We start from the raw sequence: 9539 nt of genomic DNA on the forward strand, positions 1-9539 counted from the left end.
TCCTTGCCGATGTGTGAATCATGCCTTGAAGGCAAGATGACCAAACGACCTTTTACTGGAAAAGGTTACAGAGCCAAGGAAACCTTGGAGCTTATACATTCAGACCTATGTGGTTCGATGAGTGTTAGAGCTTGAGGTGGGTATGAATATTTCATCTCTTTCATAGATGATTATTCAAGGTACGGGTATCTATACCTAATGCAACGTAAGTCTGAAGCTCTTGACAAGTTCAAGGAGTATAAGGTTGAAGTTGAAAACTTGTTAGGTAAGAAGATAAAAACACTACGATCTAATCGTGGTGGAGAGTATATGGACCTCCAATTCTAGAACAATATGATAGAACATGGAATTACGCCCCAACTCTCGGCCTCAGGTACACCTCAGCAGAATGGTGTATAGAAAAGGAGAAACATAACCTTGTTGGACATGGTTCGTTCTATGATGAGTTATGCTCATCTTCCAGACTCGCTTTGGGGTTTTGCGGTGGAGACTGCATATTACATTCTGAAAAATGTTCCCTCAACCCCTTTTGAGCTATGAAGAGGTCGTAAAGGTAGTTTATGCCACTTCATAATTTGGGGATGTCTGACGCACGTGCTTGTGACTAACCCGAAAAAGTTGGAACTGCGTTCGAAAGTTTGCCTCTTTGTAGGCTACCCTAGGGAAACGAGGGGTGGATACTTCTATGATCTGAGTGAGAACAAAGTGTTTGTGTCGAAAAATGCTATCTTCTTAGAAGAAGACCACATCAGGAATCATAAACCATAAAATAAGCTTGTTTTACGTGAGACTTCTAGTGAGACTACTGAGGGTTCAACAATAGTTGTTGAACAAATTGATAGATCAACAAGAGTTCTTGAGGTCGGTTCATCTAGTCAACCATCTCAAGAGTTGAGACTGCCTCGACGTAGTAGGAGGGTTATAAACCCACCGGATCGCTACATGAGTTTGACTGAAGCCCAGGACATCATTTCTAATGATGGGGTCAAGGATCCATTGTCTTATAAGCAAGTAAGGGAGGAGGTTGACAAAGATGAGTGGATTAAGGCCATGAACCAGGAAATGGAGTCTATGTAGTTCAATAATGTCTGGGAACTTGTGGATCAGCCTGATGGGGTAAAACCTATAGGGGTAAGTGGATCTACAAGAGAAAACAAGGTGTAGATGGAAAGGTGTAGACCTTTAAGGCTAGACTCATGGCAAAGGGTTATACCCATGTCGAGGGAATGGACTATGAGGAAACTTTCTCACCTGTTGTCATGTTGAAGTCTATTAGGATACTCTTGTTCATAGTCACATTTTATGATTATGAGATATGACAAATGGACGTCAAAACTGCTTTTCTGAATGGTAATCTTGAAGAGACCATCTACATGGCTCAACTAGAGGGGTTCATTGTTTTTGATCAAGAGCAAAGAGTTTGCAAGCTTAATAGGTCCATTTATGGGCTGAAACAAGCGTTTAGATTGTGGAACATTAGATTTGACAATGCGGTCAAATCATTTGGCTTTGATCAGAATGTTGATGAGCCTTGTGTGTACAAGAAAATCATCAACAACTCAGTAGCTTTCCTAGTACTATATGTGGATGGTATTCTACTCATTGGGAATGATGTAGGCTTTCTGACTGACATTAAAAAGTGGCTAGCTACCCAATTCCAAACGAAGGATTTGGGAGAGGCGCAGTATATTCTAGGGATCCAGATCATTCGGGATCATAAGAACAAGAGGTTGACCTTGTCTCAAGCATCATTCATTGATCAAATGTTAATCAGGTACAAGATACAGGATTCCAAGAGGGATTTATTACCCTTCAGGCATGAAATTGTGTTTTCTAAGGATCAATGTCCTAAGACACCTCAAGAGGTCGAGGAGATGAGACGGATTCCCTATGCTTCAGCTGTTGGAAGCTTAATGTACACAATGTTATGTACCAGACCTGAAATTTTCTATGGAGTAGGGATTATCAGTTGTTATCAGTCCAATCCAGGATTAGATCACTGGACGATGATCAAAACGATCCCCAAGTATCTTTGGAGAACGGGGACTACATGCTCATGTATGAAGATAAGAATTTTATCCTTATAGGATACATAGACTCTGACTTTCAGACTGATAGAGATTCTCATAAATTTTAACCTTGCGTGCATCACGCAGTAACTTTGAGAAGTGGCAGAATAATAGCTCCTATGCCATTAGTACAAGATGCGACAACAACACCAATAGATTTAACTATTGATGATGATCAATCAGCTAATAGTGGAAAAAAGACCAGTTCAGAAGCAAGCTCACCTACAAAAGATGAAGCTACTCAAGACTTGAATTCTCGATCAACACAACCTCCAGATAATGAAACACAGCAAGAACAGGACCTCAGTAAGCAGCCAACTAAACAAGAAGAAAGGCAGGATCCTCCACCTTTCCCGTCCAGGCTGAAGAAGAAAGATGATAGCAAACAATTTCAGAGGTTTTTGGATGTTCTCCGACAGCTACACATTAACATTCCCTTAATAGAAGCACTAGAGAAGATGTCGAGTTATGTAAAATTTCTCAAAGATATTCTAGCCAATAAAAGAAAGATTGGGTTAACATATGAATGTAGCACGTTGTTTCAAAACAATATTCCCACGAAAATGAAGGACCCTGGGAGTTTTACATTGCCATGCACGATAGGAGGGAAGATGGTCGGGAACGCGTTGTGCGATTTAGGGGTAAGTTTAAATCTAATGCCCTTGTCGATTTTTAGGAAGCTGGACATCGATAACACAAGACCAACCACGATCACATTACAGTTGGCCGATAGATCAATAAAGCATCCTGAAGGCAAGATAGAAGATGTACTCGTGCAAGTGGACAAGTTTATATTTCTGGCAGATTTTGTCATATTGGATTACGAAGCTGACAGAGAAGTCCCTATCATCCTGGGTTGGCCATTTGTCGCAATAGGGCGAGCACTAATCGATGTGCAGAAAAGGGAATTGACCATCAGTGTCGACGATTAGGAAGTGAAATTCAACGTGTTCAATGCATTGAAATACCTGGGTGACATGGAAAATTGCCAATATATTGAGGAACTGCGGGAAGAATGTTGGCACGAACCCATGAAGGAATTGGAGGAAGAAGATCTTGGAATGTGCGCAATATTGGAGGACTGCGCTGCAATTCTTGTAGAATTAAATGTTGAACCACTCAAGTTATCTGAACGAACATCACAATGCATTAAGCCATATTTTGAAAAGCCACCTGTGCTAGAGTTAAAGCCATTGCCCATGCACCTTAAGTATTCTTACTTAGGAAGTGATGACACGTTACCAGTTATCGTTTCCGTATCACTGAGTAAGGAGAAAGAAGATGCGCTTATACAGATCCTAAGAAATAACGCAAAGGACCCTGGCAGACATTCGAGAAATCAGTCCCTCGTATTGTATGCACAAGATTCGTCTGGAAGAAGGAAAGACAGGATCGGTAGAAAGGCAACGTTGCTTGAACCCGGCTATGAGGGAGGTCATAAAGAAGGAAATAGTGAAGTGGCTGGACGCAGGAGTCATCTACCCGACATCTGATAGCAGCTAGGTTAGCCCAATGCAGTGTGTTCCGAAGAAAGAAGGGATGACGGTTGTCACTAATGACAAGAATAATTAATACCCATAATAACGACTACGGGGTGGAGAATTTGCATGGATTATTGCAAATTAAATTTGGCCACTAAAAAGGACCACTTTCCACTCCCATTCATTAATCAGATGCTGTATAGACTTGTGGGGAACAAATTCTTCTTTTTTCTTGACAGCTATTCAGGGTACAATCAAATAGCAATTACGCTGGAAGACAACATTCACGTGCCCATTTGGTACGCTTGCATTTTGACGCATGCCATTTGGACTCTGCAATGCGCCAGGCACTTTCAAATGATGCATGATGGCAATATTCTCAGATTACTTGGAAGAGTCAGTCGAGGTATTCATGGATGATTTTTCAATCTTCGGCAATAATTACAACTCCTGTCTATCTAACCTTGAACAGGTCTTGAAGAGATTCGTGGCAACATATCTTGTTTTGAACTGGGAAAAATGCCACTTTATGGTAGAAGAAGGAATAGTTCTGGGTCACAAAATCTCCAAAGCAGGATTGGAAGTTGATCAGGCAAAAATTGACGCAATTTCTAAGTTACCCCCACTTGTGAACGTGAAAACACTTAGGAGCTTTCTAGGACACGCTGGGTTTTATAGAAGATTTATTCGCAACTTCTCTCAGATCGAAAGGCCCCTAACTACACTCCTAGAAGTTGACCGAGAATATAATTTTGATGATGCGTGTACCAAAGCATTCAACACATTGAAAGATGTGCTCATCACTGCACCCATTCTGGTGGCGCCAGACTGGACACAACCATTTGCGTTGATGTGTGATACTAGTGGGTACGCTGTGGGCGCAGTATTAAGTTAGCGCAAGGACAAGGTATTTCATCCTATTTATTATGCGAGTAAAACATTGAATGATGCGTAGGAAAACTAGACAACCACAGAGAAGGAAATGCTTGTAGTGGTATTTGCACTGGAGAAATTCCGACAATACTTAATCGGAACAACCGTTTTGGTGGATACGGATCACTCTGCGATCAAATATATGATGGCAAAGAAGGATGCAAAACCAAGGCTTATACAGTAGGTGTTACTGCTGCAAGAATTTGACCTAGAGATTAAAGATCGGAAGGGCACCGAGAACCAAGTCGCGGATCATTTGTTAAGATTGGAAAATTGTGAGGTTCAAGGTAAAAAAAAAGATATTGAAGAAAGATTCCCCGATGAGCTGCTGATGGCGGTGGGCATTAATGTCCCCTGGTATGCGGACATCGTGAACTTCATCGTTTGCAGTCAAATACTAGATGACTACTCTTACCTGTAGAAGAAAAAGCTAAGACATGATGCCAAATTCTATTTCTGGGACAACCCGTTCCTATATCGACAAGGACCTGAGATACCATTGACATCAATCTTAGAAGTGGAATTATTTGATGTTTGAGGAATTGACTTCATGAGCCCGTTTCCACCATCAGAAGGTCATCACTATACTCTGGTTGCGGTTGATTATGTATCAAAATGGGTTGAGGCTATCGCATGTGCCAAGAATAATGCAGCCACAATGACGAAGTTTCTGAAGAAGAACATTTTTGCTCGATATGGAACGCCACGGGTCTTAATCAACGATGAGGGCTTTCACTTTATCAACCACATTATTGCCAACCTGTTGACTAAATTCAACGTCAGCCATCAAGTTGCAACCGCTTATCACCCACTGACTAATGGACAAACGAAGATTTCTAATAGAGAGATCAAAACCATCTTGGAGAAGGTAGTCAACACTTCCAGGAAGGATTGGTCACCCAAGCTTGATGAAGCACTGTGAGCATACAGGCCTACAAAACACCAATTGATATGTCTTCGTATGCCCTGGTCTTTGAAAAAGCTTGTCATCTGTCGCTCGAGTTGGAACATAAGGCGATGTGGGCATGTAAGAAACTGAAGTTTGATTTAGCAAGTGTGGGGACAGTTTTGAAGCTATAATTGAATCAGTTGGTCGAATGGCGAAGGGACGCCTATGAAAATGCCAAGATCTATAAGGAGAAAACAAAGAAGTGGCACGATGACCACATAATGACCGGACATTCACCGAAGGTCAACAAGTATTATTATTTAATGCTCATTTGCGGTTGTTCCCAGTAAATTTGAAATCTCGCTGGTCTGGGCCGTTCAAAATCAAGACCATCTTTCCTCACAGGGCAGTGGAACTAACGGGAACAATGCGTTTAAAGTCAATGGTCAACGAATTAAGCCTTACTACGGAGGTGACTTCGAGTGACGCATGGACACAATTAACTTGAGAAAGCAGGATTAAACCGCCTGCGGAGGGAAGCAATTGAGGTAATTCTGAGAACTTCTTTCAATCAGCATCCCTATCTATGTTTACTTGCTTTCTTTACAGTTTTCTTTTACTGCTTTCGACTTTCAACGTGATCCACTTCTCAATGTGAGTTCTCACTTCTCAAAATTTGTTCTATGCTACAATGATGCACGCAAGGCTCAAGCTCATGTCCCCGTTACCAGTTCCCTGGCAACAGCGCATAAACTTGTTAACGCAAAATTTGATCTTATACAATGCACTAATAAAAATATGCGATACTACTTCTAAATATGCGTTAATTGTGAATATTCTTGTAGTATGCCTTGCGTTGTCACAAGTTTTCTTACGTTGGAACCAAGTGTAATTCCACTGCAAGTTTCTCGGTGTGATCCGAGGTCAAACACAGGGACTATTTTAGGTTATCGTGGTATGTTCATGGAATATGCGACCAAGTTTTTCAATCTTTAAAGAGGGTTTTGTATAAGTAAATAAATTTCGGTAAAGTAAAGGAAAGCAGTAAAATGCAATAATAAAATAAGTGCAGTAAACCTAAGCTAGATGATACAAGATACAGGCTTCATGATACAAGATGTTGGGGTCTAGGCTGGCTGTGAAGGTTATGCTAAGAATATGGAATACGGCGGAAAGTCTTATGTACAAACAGAAAGAGAAAGACAACTAATATAAACAACATAAGTCTCTTAATTGCGTTGAAGTTATAAGTACGATTCCGCTTTTCTCTTGGCGTACACCCCTTAGTGATCGACTGTTCTCCCACATGTCTGTGGTGAAACAGAGACGAACGTAATGAACACAAGGTTGCTTCCATGTCTGGAAGTACTACTCGCTTTAGTTAACACATTCTTCTAACCTTCTCCCGACATATCAAAATGGCATCTTCATTTCTGCTCTCACAGGTGAAGATGCCGTCTAGCATGCTTTAGCTAAATGCATTTATCTCTTTAACACAAATTAAGTCACTCGTTTAATTCATATTAACTACCAGGGGATTAAGAAGACATCATGGAGAAAGTGATTCATGGAGGAACGAAAGTAGACAGAGAATGGAATATGAGAGTGATCGAAAAATTTAATATATATATTAAGCGTTTGATATATGGTGTGTAAATGAAGAGATAAAGAAAGTGAGATACAATGATGAAAAGAGATAAAATAGATACAAACAAGCACCAACGTCTTGGCACCGATTCAAGTGGAGATCTGCTTGCTGGAATGGATGGATCAGATGGATGGATGAACTTCCCTCTCAGGCTTGCTCAACCGGTAGCAAGGTTCTCAACACAAAGCTTCTTGGCGGGTATTTGGCAAAATGGAACTGAGACTCACCTCTCGACCTTGTCTCTTCTTCTTCTCGGATTTCTTCAATTAAGCCCTCAACTCAACCTTTTCTCTCAACACTTTAGCAACAATTAACACCGTATCCAGTAGCATGAGTTTTCTCTGAAATCTATGGGGTATTTATAGGTGAAGATCTATGACTCCAGCCTTGTGGTCCCCACTTTTGTTATGGAAATTCCGAAGATGGAGGGATATTATTCCTTTTATTATGCAATTTGACCATCAAATCTACACAACGTTTAGTTGTACACGTGTCGCAATCCTCCGCCTTTGTGTTGCTCAGCTGCATCTTTCGATCAGATGCTCGCATGCAGTGTTTTTTTTATTACCGCATGCGATTGAAACTCAGCTTGGGATCGACTGTCGCATTGTGCCGTCATTGCGTTAATCGTCCCTTCATTGTTGATTGACAGGCACAATGTGATAGAGATGCATTAATCCTCTTCTATTGAGCCATGAGCGCAAGCGGTGACTTGGTTTCCTGCAAAATAAAGTAAAAAATATCCTTTTCTACCATCTTGTCAACGTTAGTGGGTGTAATTGCGATAATTCATAATTATTGTATTTCGAAGCTAATTTTCATACAATCAATGCATATGCCGTCATTGCGTTAATCGTCCCTTCATTGTTGATTGACACCCCCAAATTTAGATATATGTTTGTCCTCAAGTATATCTTATACTCAGGCAATAAAGCTTAATTCCTATCCTATATTTTTGCGTCGATTGGTTGCTCCAAATTTTACACTTAGGCACATTACTTGACAACGCAAGTTCCTTCTATCCTTGCTAATTCTGAAGAAAACCCTACTTTATTCTTCTATATAACAAAATTATGCTCAAAGATGCTTTTCAAGTTTATAAAAAACAACATGTTTATCTCTTCTTGTCAAAACAACTCGATATGTCTATATGTGGTGGTCAAAACTTTGTGTTGTTTATTAGAGACTGTTGGCCATGGTTACACTCTTCGTTTTGGTTTGTTCCCACGGGTGTCATGCGAACATCCAAGTATGGTTGTGTGCCAATTTCAACTTTAACTCATGGTATTCAGAGGAGTTGTCTTTTATACTCTTTTATTTTCTTTTGCAATTTTTTGTATTGCGTTGTTCTTGGAAACCCACCTTCGTTTTGGCTTGCTCCTACGGGGGTCATACGAACATCCAACTACGAGCAGACTCCTTTCAAAACTAAAATCTTATCAGGTTGGGAACATTTTTGAGGTTTTCCCTTGCGCTGACATTGGAGTTTGGCAATTTTTTTTTGGGATTTTTTTGGATATGAACGCATTTTCTTGAAGATCGCATATTCTTGATCTTATCTGCTCAGACCTTCCTCACCCCCAAATTTAAAGATAAGCAAGGTTCTCATTGCGTTGTTTGGATCGACTAGACAAACAATTAGAACAAAAATTTCAAAAAGAAGGTTTGAGCAGAACTTTGAAAGATAAAAGGTAAAGTACTGCTAAACTAAGAATTAACTAAATGTTAGTCAGAATTTACAAAGTATGGGGAATGTTTCTAAATATAGACATATATTACATCATGGAAACACAATGATTAATGCAAAAGTAAAAAATCAGAACATCGCAAATATTGACAAAGGACGATAAAGAAAAAGGCATAGGCAAAAATGAGTGAATATGAACTCAATTGTATTGAATATTAACAAGGTATACAAATAATTACAAATTAACGCAATACAAAAATTTGTGCTTTACAAGAATCAAAGAATTCGATTAACACATAAAGGAATAAATGAATTTAAAAGAATATGTAATGGTCGCATAGAAGAAAGAAAAAAAAAATATAGGAGGATTATTGCTGAGGGGCTAGCGGGTCTGGAGGTGGATGTTGAGGTGGTGCAGAAGGCGCTTCTTCAAAATTTAAGTGCTGCTAGGGGCACCATCAGAAAATGAAGATATTCGGTGAGAAAGTTGAAGTATTCTTAATTACGCTCTGCAATCATTCTCTGGTGCATATGGACTTTATAAATGTTGCATTGCATGTTGATCAGCACCTCTCTTGATGTGGCAGCACTGTGTTGAATATCATCAATGCGCTCCATTACTACCTCAAATCGCTGGTTGAAGAAGTGTTGTTGTTGAGAGAAAAGTTTGTTGTTGTTGGGAGAAGAGAGATCTCATTCTTGCTAACTCAGCAGCCATGGAGGTGATGGAGGGTTGTGTCTACGATGTCTCACCAACATCGTTTTGAGGTTGGGTAGAAGTGCCTTCGCCTAATTCGTGTGGGTCATCAACTTGTGACGGTAGAATGGTGGG

Source organism: Benincasa hispida, chromosome 6 (assembly GCF_027475165.1).
Source record: "Benincasa hispida cultivar pf3 chromosome 6, pf3_genome.v1.1, whole genome shotgun sequence".
Lineage (NCBI taxonomy): Eukaryota > Viridiplantae > Streptophyta > Magnoliopsida > Cucurbitales > Cucurbitaceae > Benincasa > Benincasa hispida.